Source organism: Lepidochelys kempii, chromosome 1 (genome assembly GCF_965140265.1).
Source record: "Lepidochelys kempii isolate rLepKem1 chromosome 1, rLepKem1.hap2, whole genome shotgun sequence".
NCBI lineage: Eukaryota > Metazoa > Chordata > Testudines > Cheloniidae > Lepidochelys > Lepidochelys kempii.
Window position 1 is genome coordinate 224,617,142 of NC_133256.1, and position 12,994 is coordinate 224,630,135.

The 12,994-nt window shown below is 39.1% G+C and overlaps 1 long non-coding RNA gene across 5 annotated transcripts in view; it reads left to right on the top strand.

Moving 5' to 3' along the window:
* LOC140899784 (uncharacterized) overlaps positions 1-8,595 on the top strand; it is a 36,926-nt gene extending 28,331 nt beyond the window's left edge. For 2 of the 5 annotated variants that reach the window (XR_012155449.1, XR_012155447.1), the window contains 2 exons: positions 3,003-6,539; positions 8,387-8,595. This is a non-coding gene — a long non-coding RNA (uncharacterized lncRNA). The remainder of the gene's footprint in view (positions 1-3,002; positions 6,540-8,386) is intronic. The other 3 variants (XR_012155455.1, XR_012155448.1, XR_012155450.1) reach the window with 3 other exon arrangements.
* The last annotated feature ends 4,399 nt before the right edge of the window (positions 8,596-12,994 follow it).

A 12,994-nucleotide genomic window follows, 5' to 3' on the forward strand; every position in this document is an offset into this window, starting at 1 on the left:
TGTAAAGGGCTTTGAGTTCCTGGAATGGAAAGAGAATCCAGAAACAGAATCATCATCCTCATTATTACTACAAACTATCCCTTCACTGAATGGGATTGTTACAGGCCATAGCTGACAACAAACGGGTATCTTTTCCAGTCAGACTCAGAATCACAAGCATTCCTTTTGCACACATCTAAAGCTCCAATTAAATATGACAGAATATTTCTGGATAGGCCTCCCAACTTGCCCTAAATGTGGTTGCACTATGGATTCATTTTACCATATGTTCTTGGAGAACACGCTGAAGTATATATGTTCTGGTACTCCACCTCCACGGGGAAAGGAGAGTTCCCTGGGTCTCTAGCACTACACTAAACATCACACTAATTCTCGCTTGTTTGGAGTGGGGAATATATAAAGTAGGCAGGGCATATACCGAACTATATATCGCATACCAGCCATCTTCTTTTTAGGACAAAGAAAATATTACAAAACCCATTTATAGAGACTGAATGCTGGTCATAACTGGCTAGGCAGATGATACATAGGGACCACTTAAAATATAGATAAAGATTTTAAGTACCATAGAATGCAGAGCTCCTATACAAAGTCTAAAACAATAAACAAGAACAACATCTGTTCAGTATATAGGCAATCATCTGAGGACATCAAAGTCAGACTTGGTATATATCAAGGCACCTCCAACACAGCCACTTTCACCAGATCTGAATTTGGCTCATGGTGCCTGTCTCCCTTATGTGGTCAATTCTCAACTTGGACCTTAAGGAGAGCTAGCACAAGTATGTGTACATGGGAATGGGAATCACACCCCTAGCTCATACTGTAGTGTAGACATACTCTGAAGCATTTGGTAACTGGTCAATGACAGAGATAGGATATGGGATAAATAAACAATTGTGGTCTGACCTGCCATAGCAATTTCTCTGTTCACATTCAAAGTATTACTATTATATAGAAGTTACTGTTTGGGATAATCTTGTTATGCATGCTTTAGTCATATTTTACATAGAGCTACCTGGGGCAAATCAGTGAAGTCAATTCATGCCTACATGAACATCAAGAAAGTTTTCGCAAAAAGAAAAGGAGTACTTGTGGCACCTTAGAGACTAACACATTTTTTGAGCAGAAGTTTTCATTTTTTTATTTATGCTCAAATAAATTTGTTAGTCTCCAAGGTGCCACAAGTACTCCTTTTCTTTCTGCAGATACAGACTAACATGGCTGCTACTCTGAAGAAAGTTTTCAACATTTTCACTTATTAGAAGTGATGATAGGTGTACAATACAAAGTGCAACCTGTTGCATCCAACTAGTTTGTATTCGTCCTTAATATTTGAATAAATAAATAAATAAGTAAATTAATAAATAAAAGGCTGGCAGGCTCAAAATGTGATTTACTTTTTCAATATATATTTTTTTTGCAGATTTCATGTAATTTTTATACACTATAATATTGCAATAATGAATGGCAATAAACTAAACCGGTTAAAATTAACAGAAAGCTTGCCCTTATCACTTATGCAATTTACTAAGGGTAGTTGCTAGAACAAACACTTCTTTATGACAAAGTGCAGCCACATCTCCAGAAGCATTCCTCATTGTGAAGTTTTATTGTACATGGCTCTTCTGCAACCCCTCAAGCTATTGTATTAATGCTCTTTTTTCCTTTTGAAAGCAATATCAGCTCCAGCAACCTAACACTCATAAGCAGGCTATAATAGTAAACCAGTCAGTGCTCATAGAGAAAACTCGTTTTAATTTCAGGTTTCTAATTTTTATTTTAATAAATAATGTGATAACATGATTTTAAAATAATGAAAACTACCTTGATAGCGTTAAGACTGCACAAATCAACCACTACACATTTTACAATATTTTCTTTTCCATTTCCTATATACGGTATAAGGAATTAAACTTTTCTGTACTCTAGCCAGCCTATACTACCTGGCCTTTCACTTCACCATGAAAGTTTGTCCAAATCTGGTCAAGTTACAAGCCTTTGAAAAACTGGAGTTCACACATACTCAGAGACTTACTAGAGTTTACGAGCTAAAATATCAGCATGTTCCATGAGAGGCAAGGTGGGCAATGTAATACCTTCTATTGGACCGACTTCTGTTGGTGAAAGAGACAAGCTTTCGAGCTCATGCAGAGCTTTTCTTCAGGTCCTCAAAAGCTTTTCTCTTTCACCAAGAGAAGCTGATCCAATAAAAGATATGACCTCATCCACCTTATCTCTCTAATATCCTGGGACCAACACAGCTACAACAACACTACAAACAGAATATTCCATGCTCACTAAGCATGCTTCATCCCCTCAGAGCTCCTACATGTGATTGCTATTAGGCATACGCCATCTCCACAGAGTGACTGAACATGTACCAGCCCAGGGCTCCAGTGGCTCAGAAGGACTTTCCTTGTCATGGTTACTCCCAGCTCCTCTTGAGCTGGCACCAGAGAGCAGGGAGCCTGGTGCCCAAGCAGCATGGACAAGGAAGCTGTCTGATTCAAATCCAGAGGGAACAAAAGCTGAAATTGGTGGGGAGGGAGAGGAGTAGATTGGGACAAGGAGCATGTTGAGATTGGGACTGATGGTGCAGAGAAATTGTAATGGGATTGGCTGGGCAAGGAGACTAGGACCAGGATATCCGAGACCCACAAAAGCTTATGCCCAAATAAATCTGTTAGTCTTTAAGGTGCCACCCGACTCCTCGTTGCTTTTTTAGGACCAGGATGAGATGCCTAAGCAATGGAGACTGGGACAGCAAGGACCATTACTCCCAGAGTTCATTGTCAGAGTCATAGAGAATACAGCTTTTTTTATGCCAGTTACTTCAAACAAGCTGGCTCCTTCTTTAGAAATGTGTGTTGAAGTGTGTGGCAGTAGGAATGTGCTTTGGTTGCTTTTTATGTGAGTGAGCAGTGGGAAGGAGGGAATCTCTGTTGCAACCTTATTCTCTCACTTTCTCACTGCTCCAACTGTCAACCTTCCTTATGCAGAGTTCGGCTGGATTGGGCTCCTGGGCCACTGAGGTCTTTCAACATCTCTCCAACATCACCTGGATGGGCGTCTGGAGCGTTCATGGATGTCTCTCTTGCCAGACAACAATGAGCTGAGTTGGAGTAGTGCAAAGCATTAAATACAGGGGAGGCCTGGAGCAGAAGTATTATTAAGCAATAGTAAGCCTAAGGGCCAGATTCCATGACCCCCTTTGTTCTACTCACATAAGGGCCAGGCAGAAATTCAGTCCAGGAGCTCAAGGGAGCACCAAGACTTTTCCCTTTTCCCTTCCTACCAGCTGGGGGAACATAATGCCCCAAAAGAGGGCAGAGAGAGCTGGCCAGCTAGGCAGGAGGAAACTGTATCCAACACCCAAGGAAGGAGTGCAGCAGTGTGTATGCTCCCCAAGCACAATGGCAGCTCCAGGTGATCTCTGGGGGCAATGCTCCTCCAAAGCACCCCTTACTACACAGACTATTTGCAAAATCTAGAAAGTTCTCTGTGGGACAGAGAGGGGCTCATTTGAAATAATTCTTTCCCTTCCATAAATTCATACTCTTAATGTGGCAGTTTGCTTTAACTAAATGTAGGGGCCAGTGTAAATATGCCTCTTTGAAGCATTTAACATTGTAAAATCTGTCACACAGCATTACCAACTCTTGCAAGCTCCAAAAGTCAAGCCAATATGCAAAAATCTCAGCTCTTACTTTTTTTTTTAAGTTAGTGTCTAGCCTTCATGGTAATGGAGGAAAGCTTGAATACATAATCAGAGTTTACCCAAAAGGATAAAAAAATAAAGGTAAATAAACAGAAACCAAAAGGCATTTAAAAGAAATGATTTTTAAGACAATTATTATTGGGGAAGTTGACTCATGATTTTTGGAATGTTAAAGGTTAGATTATGTCATGTCTCAGGGGACTGGTAATGGGCTATGGAGCCTTCCATCTCTAGGTTCCCAGTCTGAATCTAGCACAGATTGACTATGACTAAAGATTTTTACATCTGATGACTGTTGAGTGGTCTGTGTGAAGTTAATCTGATGAGTTCAGTCCAATAACTAATGGACACGTGCCCACAGCACAAAGTGAGCACCATATATGCTGTGGGAACATGACCAAGCATTTCAAAAGAAGATGGTAGCAAAAGCTCTCCATTGAACGAGCTAAACCAAGGACTCATTAATGAAGCTTTGTTAACTGTATATAAAATACTTAATGTCATTGCTTTTAAAAAAGTATGGTGTGAAGTCAATGTGTTTTAATAATAATATCATGTGTTGTATGTGGGGGATACAAGAGATACAAAGTAAAAACAGCATTAAGCAATATAGAACAAGAAAACTTGCCCTCTTACCACCACAGAAAAGTTAAATATTTAATATAAGAGAGGTGATATCAGTTGGTGCAAAGTAAGAAAATTAACAAGGGTCCAACACGGGGAAGTTAAATGTGGGCTCACAGCAGCCCATATGATGTGGAAGAAGTTTGTTTTCCCTCTTTAACTACTGTTGCAAGACAATGCAAGGTCTGGAAACCCCCAGACTCATACTGCTGTTTGCAGCTGGGGGGACAATCACATGTGCAGGTGTAATGTCTTACAGACAGAGTTGCTGGCAGGTGAATTCAGTCTGGGAGAACAGTCTCCAGACTGCACTATATGGTTCAGATGCTGGGATGTTGGGTAAAGTAAAAACTGACTACATAGTAATAACAAGCATAAAGTGGCAGCTGAAACTGACCACTTCTGATATGTTCCCAGGGACTGTTATTATAGTTGGCCTATGTTTTATTTCACACTTAGATTTCCTGTGGCGATAAATGGAAAAATATATTTTGTACCAGTTTTTTAAAATGTAATTAAAATAAAAACAAAGTTAAAATTACAAGAGGATGCTTTAAAGGCAGAGCAAATTTATATTGTGGCATTACACCCCAGTGCGCTATCCTAGTGATGGTGAGCTTCCACCCCCAGGTTCGTACTTGAAGCTATTGTTTATGGTGGTTCAAATGACTACAACTACTGTGGTCTTGGGAACATGTTGCTGGGTAATAAACTTAAAAAAGGAGGGGGGATGGAATATATGAAAATGAAACAAATGATTATGTAGAAAAGAAAAAAGGCATGGAATGTACGTCTGGCTTGACACGAATAATTAAACATGGGGAAGGCCTCATTTTTTGGAAGACAGGGATAGGAAGGTAACGAGAGCAGTAGGCTGAAAAGGAAATGTTTGTGCTAAGATAAGTAAATAGGTCAGTAAGGTAAAAGACAGAATGTCTGAGCTAGCTAAGACTAGAGGGGAAATACCCCAGGAACCATTTACAAAAACAAGATAACAATGGATAAGATAAATTGGGAACATAGAGATGAGGTAAAGACTAAGATGTGCATAGACAGAGCAGGCTGTATAGCAATTGTTTCCTACAAATTTACCAAGCTAATTCCCAAAGTGTGATGCAATGTAAAGTAAATGCAATGTAATGTGTAAATGTATACAAAGTAAGATGTTTGCTTGTAGCTTTGGCTGTGTGGTACCCATAATACCCACACCTACCCTGGAGTCTGATCAACTCAGTGTATGCCAAAGAAACCTGAGAGACGAGACTGAAATTGAACTCAGTTCTTGGGGAACTGAGTTGAAGAGGTCTTGGGGTGGGGGAACTCAATGTACCGGGGGTGCCGTAACACTATTATGCCAAATTGTCATAAACTTTTCTGGTAATCTCAGCGGAAGGAAAAGCGTGAAAGAACAGGGAGAATGCAATAACCACCCGTTTACCCCTAGAGGTGGTGTTTCTGGACTGAGGTACATTGTCAGGGCACCATGGGGAAGCTTATACTGCTGCTGCCCATGCTCTACCTGTTTTGGGTGGGGTGAGTGAGGCTGGTTCAGTTGGAGGTGGCCCAGCAGCAAATTTGGAAAGCTCATTATGTCCCACTCAACAGTGTGGAGGCATTGCTATTGCATCCCTGGAGGAGCAGGGAGCAGGGAGGAGCAGAATTCTGACCTTGGACTGAAGGATGAATGTCATCTTTCCAGCATCCTCGCACCATACCTACGAAGAGCCTCAGTATTTGGGCTTTGGGCAAGTGGAGTGAATTGCACTGTCAGAGCATACTGCAAAATTCATCTGTTTTCTTGAGCTTTTATTGAGAAGGGGAACTAATGGAGGGAAGTGAGGTGTTTAGATGTAGATATTTATTATTATTTCAGGGAAATATTCTAGTTGGGATGTACTATGTTTTGTATATTTTTAAAAATTGTTGATGTTTATAAAAGTATCTATAGATCCTGGGAATCAATTCTTGATATAAATCTGAACAAACATCCATGTCAAGGGGTCATTTTTGCAGTAAGCTTTGAGAATTTCAAATTATAACAATGCTTTAATTTAGGCTCAGAAGTAAAGTTAAGAAGGGGGTAAACCCAAAATGTGAGGATAACGGAAGGAAAGGAAGTGGATGAATCCAAAACCAAAAAAGAATGTGAAGGATGATCTTGCCACAAGGGGCTGCAGAGGGAATCAGGCAGCAGGTACTTGCACAAGGGACTCTTCAATCCCAAAAGATAGGTTGGGGACTATGGGAGGGTAAGAAATTGGATGAGACGATCATGTTGCATACTGCAGGGAATCTTAAACCAAGGTGTGGAGAGCTGGGTGGAGGTGGGTAATAATTTTCAAACAGATTGACTGTTCTTTTCAGTGGTGTGGCAGATGTTCATCTGAGAGCCAATATTCTGCCCTAGAGGTGTCAGGACACAGGCCCAGATTTTCAAAAATGTCTCCATACAGTTTGCATCTAAATCCATATTTATGTTCCTAAATAAAAGTGTCCTGATAAGCATGAACAGCTCCCAATAACTTTTACAGCGGAGGGTGCTCAGCATCTCTGAAAATCAGGCCATTTTTATTTAGGAGTCTAAATCAGGATTTAGGTGCCTACTTTTAAGCATCAGAGGGGTAGCCATGTTAGTCTGTATCCACAAAAACAACGAGGAGTCCGGTGGCACCATAAAAACTAAGATTTATTTGGACATAAGCTTTCATGGATAAAACCCTCCCACTTCTTCAGATGAATGGAGTGAAAATTACAGATGCAGGTATAAATATACTGACACACGAAGAGAAGGGAGTTACCTTACTAGTGGAGAACTAGTGTGTTAACAAGGCCAAGAGTGGACCACATACACCTTGATTGAATTGGCCTTGTTAACACTGGTTCTTGTAAGGTAACTCCCTTCTCTTCATGTGTAAGTATATTTATGCCTGCATCTGTAATTTTCACTCATGAATCTGAAGAAGTGGGTTTTTTACCCACGAAAGCTTACGCCCAAATAAATCTGTTAGTCTTTAAGGTGCCACCAGACTCCTCGTTACTTTTAAGCAGCTAGGTTTGAAAATGTTGACCAATGTTTCCTCAACAAGGTTGCAATTGCTGTCCACTGTTGAGTGCCCATAGCACAGTCCTAGAGCCTGAAAGGATCCTTGCTAAATACAAATTTGCACAATCCTAACAGTGTGTCTAGAGGAAAGCAGTTCTGGAAATTATTTAATTTAACTATATGAAGAGCTGTTCTGATGTTCAGCAAATAATAGGTTACACTCTTTCCTACAACATTACTTTTCTTTATTTTTACTTTTATTAAATGACTGTGAAACCTCCAAGGAAATTCACTCATGAAAAACGAAGCTCAAATTACATTCTAGGGTTCGGACACTCACAAGCCAAACAGCTGATTTAAAAAGATGAAGGAACCCAAACTAAACTGAAGTGTTGACTATTTGGTGATTCTGAAAACATTCCAGTGAACAAAAGAGCCTTTTTAAACCTACATGTGAAAGCAGCTTTTCCCCCCTTTCTCTCCGGAGCAAGCTACGTCAAGCCATTCTTGACTGGGAAGACAGGTTGGTCCAATATGGGACTCTTAATGGAAATGGAGGAGGGGAAAACCATGATCCTGCAAGACCCCTCATTTATTTAAAAATAATTCCTAAACCAATGTGGTCAAGCGTCAGCTTTAACATAGCATTTCCTGGCTTTTGCTGGTTTTTGACACAACCTCGATGTTATTGAAATATGGCTTTATGTTTATAAAATTTACCTCTAACACAGGACTGCTTGAGAAGCAGTGTTTATGCATTTTGTCAGATGTCATTAGTTTTTTTACACAAGAGGACACTACAAAGCTCTCTTTCAAACTTGTTTTAGACCAGGGAGGTTATTTGTTACAGAATTACTTTAAAATAAAATAAATAATAGATAAGGAGAGGGAAAGGTAATGAGATCAATGTTAATTCAATAGCATTTCTAACATTATTTTTACATTTAAACAAGTGGTCAAACACATTCTGCCTTCTTTTTTTTCTTTTTTTTATACAGCTATATCTGTCAGGATCTCATGGGCAAGCTTGTACTGGGACCGCTTGTATCCTGTGTGTTGTAAAATAAATCTGTGTTGGTCTACTCCCAATCTAAATATACCTTTGAATAAAGCTCTCACATGCAGATATAAATCTTGCAAATCAAAATCTGTTTCCAAGAGCTGTAACTTGTTGAATTTATATTTGCAAAACTAACAGGTGATGAAAAACAATACATTAAAGTTTGCTTTAACTCTACCATAATACACTTCTGTTAGATCTTATTTTTATTGAATGATTTATGTCTTATTGGTTTTTCTAGTTTCACTTTTATATTTCCTCACCCACTATTTTAAGATGCATTTTTTTAAATCCAAAAAATACCTACCCAAGTCTAGTTACATGGCTAAATAAGGAAACCTCGTTAAGTGAGAATTATGGGTCTTTCACTGCCTATGCTGAGGAAACATATTGACCAAAGGGCAACCTAACCTAGGAAGGTATTACTAAAGTTATGCTTGGAATATAAAGATTGAAAACTGCATACATGAGGAGGTTTTTTCCTGGAGTGTCAAAATAATAGAAGCAGCAATGGTTTTTACAGAGCTCTGCATAATAGAGTTCACAGCACACAGTTTACTCAGCACAAAGCAACACAGTATTTAGTTAAACATACTTATGGACAAAGTGTATTACAGATGCAAAATTGTGTGCTCTCTGTCTCTAGAAAGGTGCTAATGTGGATTCAAATTTCTGTATAATAGGGCCTTATGAAGGACAAAGCCATCCTGAAATAGATTGCCTTTATAGAGAACTCTCCCATTCAGGGCAATCACAGAAATTCTGCTGTACTCAATCTGCAGCTACTCACACACAATTACATAAGTGAATAGAAAATCTGAATTATCTGGAGGCAGCTATGGCAACTATTTCTAAAATCACTCAAGGTTTCATATACAATTCTGTTTGTGCAAGTTTAGATATGACCTTTCTTCATCTCTCATCATTTTAAATAACACAGTGTACTGGCTTATAATATGCTGTTTAAAATGATAATTACTTAACTATAGAGGCCAGACAAGGTTGGTCCAGGTTGTGCTTGGTGCACTACAAGCATAAAATAGACTACAGTCGTTGCTTACAAGACAGAAAGGGAAACAAAATTAATGTCCAAGATGGTTGCAAAATATAAATTATTATTCAGGTTAGAGTGAATTTTTGCTTATAGGGATAAATCTTGCAGTTCTTACTCAGCCAGAACTCCCATTTGAACTGGGTTAAAATTGTATAATCGCAGTTTTACTACGAGGAATAAAAGAACATCACTGTTGGAATGTTCCACTTTATATAGCAAGGGGGAAAACAAGTTCATGTTATTTTGAACCCCTTGAGGTATACCTTCACAAGTAGCAAAATAAATTTCTGTGATTGCTGTGGCACTGTAAGTTCTTGATATACTGAAAAGCAGAGTAAGTAGTCACAGAAACGACACAAAATGCACGCAGCCTGAATTTAACAGGCTGCTTTTTGTCAATATTTCAAATGCATTTCACCTAATAAGCATATTTAGACATTACAAAAGGGTGTAATATTTTTTTCCTCTGATCTGTCCTTCAGGTGTATTTTATTACAAAAAGGTGGAATGTTACAAATAGTGAAAAGGCAGATTTAATGAAAGAGAAACCAATAAATTATTCAAAAAACATTTTCCACTGCCCCGCCTTCCCACTAAAGTATATGAAAAACATCATGTAAATAATGTCTGCATTTTTTCGTGATGCACCCTGGGCATCATATAACTTTCCTCCTACAGTCAACTTTAACAGCATTCTTTTCTGAACCTTCATCAGCATTTGTTTCCTATTGTTTTCTGGGTGGAGTTAAAAACATTGCTTTTGATCTGTAGAGCCCTAAATGGTTTGACACCTGCCTATCTGAGAGACCGCTTCTCCCCACATGCCACACTACCACAACTGTATTCAGTGAGGGTGCTAAAATTTGAGTCCCCTCAGTATAGAAAAGAGGGAGCTGCTGGGTCTGGAATTTGCTCCAATGCTTGGTCAGAAATAGCCAATATCTGTTAACCTTAGGGCTAACTGCCAAGACTATCTACATGCTAGGGCTTCTAAGGAGGGCTGAAGTTATGGATGTGATGGGGTATACAAAATCGACACAGAGCTAATATGTCTCCATGTACAACTTCACAAGCTCAGATCATGGGTGAAATCCCGACCCCACTGAAGTCAACGGCAAAACTTGCATCAATGTCACTGGGGCCGGGATTTCACCCTATGAAATTACAGCATTTATGTGAAAAGGACAACGGACAGTGCAGTGACAAAAGAGCACCATTAATATCAGAGAAGTATATAAAAAAACAGCCTTCTATGGTACACCTTTTCACTACTGTGGGTCAGGTCCACAGATGGCAAAAGTCACTGCAAGTCCATTGGACTTAGGCTAATTTACATCAGCTGAGGATTTAGCTGTATACATGCAAGCAAGTGAAGATTGACAGCAGAATGGGGGCAGAGTTAAAGTAGTTTAGGTGTCTTACTTGAGAAGTACAACTTCAACTCTGTATTTCCTGATCTTACATTTGGAAGCTTTTTGTTTTTAAATCCTTATGTTTTTGAAAGGTAACAGCCATTCAACCCACTGATGGGATCCTACAGCTTCAGCTTCAATTTAATTTTTTTGTGTTAGAATCCTTAAACTTCTGTATACCCAAGCAAAGAAATATACAGCGATCTCTGATTCTTTCCAGTTGTTTTAGTAACATTAGCAACTAACAGTTAATTAATACATTTCCCCTTTTAGTAGAATCGGTCTAACAATGGGTGGGGTACGGCCCAACCAATTAGCACTCAGACCCGCCCAAATCTGAGACCGGCCCAAACCTGAATGCAGAAATTAGTGTCTCTGTAGGGTGACCAGATGTCTCGATATTAACAGGACCATCCCAATATTAGGACTTTTGTCTTATGTACACAAGTATGCCGCCCCCGCCCATGAACAAAAACTGTCCCAATTTTTCACACTTGCTATCTGGTCACCCTATGTCCATGTGGTTGTGGGCCAGGAACTCTTGGCTTGTCTGTATAATGCCATGGTTGGCAGGAAACAGTGGAGCAGCCCGGCCAGCCCTGTTGCTGCCTCTGTCTAGTGCCACAAACTTCTCCTAGTCCTGGACAACTTCAGCTAGAGCCAGGCCACTGCAGGTGCTGGCTAGCCTCCCCACCCCAGCTTAACCCATTCCTGCCTACAGGGCTATGGGTATTGCCTCTCTCCACTGGCCAGCCCAGCCTCTGAGCATTTTGTAGTCAAATCCCTTCTCTGCTATAATGCTTCTCTGCATTCAACTATAATATGCAATAATATAATATAAATGATTTGCTGTGACATCAGACCTTTGGTCATTGCCTATCTACCATAAGTTGGGGACTATCCAAATTTCTACTCCTAGCTATGCTGCTTACTGGAATAAAGTTAATAAAAAGCTAATTATAAACTGATCTTCAGCAACCAGAATACTCCTGTATTTAAAGACAGGATTCAGATCTGCAAATCTTTATGGCAGTAGTTTCTTTTATATCAATAAGACTATTCACATGAATAATGATTATTCTTCACATAAACTTTCTGAGTTGAAAACATATAAAAAAAACTGAATGTGTAGTATAGTTCTTTCGTCCCTGGTTCCATGTATCTACATTTGAACAAAATTTTTCCTTTTTTAAAACTTTAGAAAAATAGAGTATTTATAAAAATCAGCTTTTCCCCTTCTTTTTAGATGAGAGCAAAGGTAGCTGGAATTCATCTGTGAATCCAATATTAAAAAAAAATAGAACCTGTAATATATAGCCAGCAGCTATCCATTGCTTGTAGATATGGCAGTTTCTCACAGATGTCCACAATTGTGTAGCTCAAATCTTCAACCATGTTTTTTTGTTGCAGGTAGCAGTCATTCCAATTTTAGTCTCCTTCAGTTTTTGTTTTGTTTTGTTTTTTGTGGATGTAGGCTAACACTGCCATTCAAAATTTGTCCAATTATCCATTTGGTTCAAAAAACAAATGTTTGTGATTAAGGAATACAAGCTTACACATGTTTATAAATGCTCCCTGGTAAGAAGTTGGATGCACAGTGCAATAATGAAGAAGTGAAATACAAAAACAAACCTTGTGGAAAAAAGAAAATATTAATATTTAGTGCAAAATACCTGTGTGTGTGTGTGTGTTATTTGAATTGTGGGCTCAACACAAAATGGCATGTTTTCAGATGTGTACCACTCAGAGACATCCATTACTTATTAAAATCACTGAGGGAGAGGAAGGTTTAACTGTGAGGCACTAGATAGCGAAGAGGATTGATACAATATATGTTACAAGTTTGAATCTGGACTGTGTTGGCAATAAATTAACTGTTACCAGCTGCTGAACGTTCAGTAGTTTATTATTAATTACCATTAACATGATAGTGATGCTTTAAGGCTCCAACTGATATTAGGGCACCACTGTGGTAGGCCCTGACCTGAAGCATTTATACTCTAAACAGACAATGAGGATTGGAGGGGAAACAGAGACATAAAGAGGTGAAATGACTTGCCCAAGGTCATCCAATAGGTCA